Source organism: Cebus imitator, unplaced genomic scaffold (genome assembly GCF_001604975.1).
Source record: "Cebus imitator isolate Cc_AM_T3 unplaced genomic scaffold, Cebus_imitator-1.0 Scaffold9, whole genome shotgun sequence".
Classification (NCBI taxonomy): Eukaryota; Metazoa; Chordata; class Mammalia; order Primates; family Cebidae; genus Cebus; species Cebus imitator.
The window spans coordinates 11167740-11168839 of NW_016107324.1; positions in this window are offsets into that span (position 1 = coordinate 11167740).

The window sequence follows — 1100 nt, forward strand, 5'->3', positions numbered from 1 at the left end:
AGGTGCTGCAAAGAAGTCAAGGAGAAAAAAAAATGAGAAAATAATTAGATTTGACACTTAGAAGTCATGGTTGACTTTTAAAACTATCCATGACAGCAACTGAGCAGTATATAGCAAGTCACAAAAGTTTATACTTTGCCCCAATATTTCTCAGTCATCTCTCTGAGGCTCATTATTGAATATTATATGCATTTGAGACAAACACATATCTGCTTATTTCCTCTGCCCTATTGTTTCACTAAACCAGACTAAGGCATAAGTGACTATTCCTCTCCTCTCCTCTCACATGAATATTGTGTATTAAGTGAAAGGCTAATCAGAGACTTGAAAGAATGCGACCACTTATCTCTCATCTACCTGCGAACTGGAAGCCCCCTCCCTGGCCTCTAGTTGTCTCACCTTTCCAGACAAGACCAATGTACATTTTACACATATTGATTGGGCCGTGACCACCTTGGGCACATGTCCTCAGGACCTCCTGAGGCTGAGTCATGGGTGTATCCTTAACCTTGGCAAAATAAACTTTCTAAATTAGTTGAGACCTGTTTCAGATATTTTGGGTTCATAGAATTATAGAATTAAAGAGTTACTATTTTGCAAACCCTAGTGTAATAGGAAATGTAAGTATAGATCATTAATGGGGGGGGATAAAATTATGGGGTAAAATGTTGCTGTAAGAAAATTGCTAAAAGGTCTCAGAATATCATTCCACAGCTTTCTTTCAATTATAAAGTGGAGAGATCTGGTGGACTCTAGCTTATCCAAGTGATCAAGTCTAACATCACCAATAAAGGGACGAATGTGCATTATGGGCTTTCTGGTGTGACACACTAGAAAGTCCACAACATCCCTGATCTAGTGCTCCTTTCAGAAATGTGTAACCTGAATCTAATCATGAAGAAACTATGGAAAAATTCAGAATGTGGGACATCCTACATGATAATTGGCCTGGACATTTCAAAAGGGTAAATGTGATGAAAAACAAACTAGTAACGAATGCGCAGGGGACTGTCCAAAATTAAAATAGACTAAATGAACTTAACGAACAAATGAAATGGGGAACTTTAATTAAATCTGGAATCAGAAAAAAAAAAAAAAAA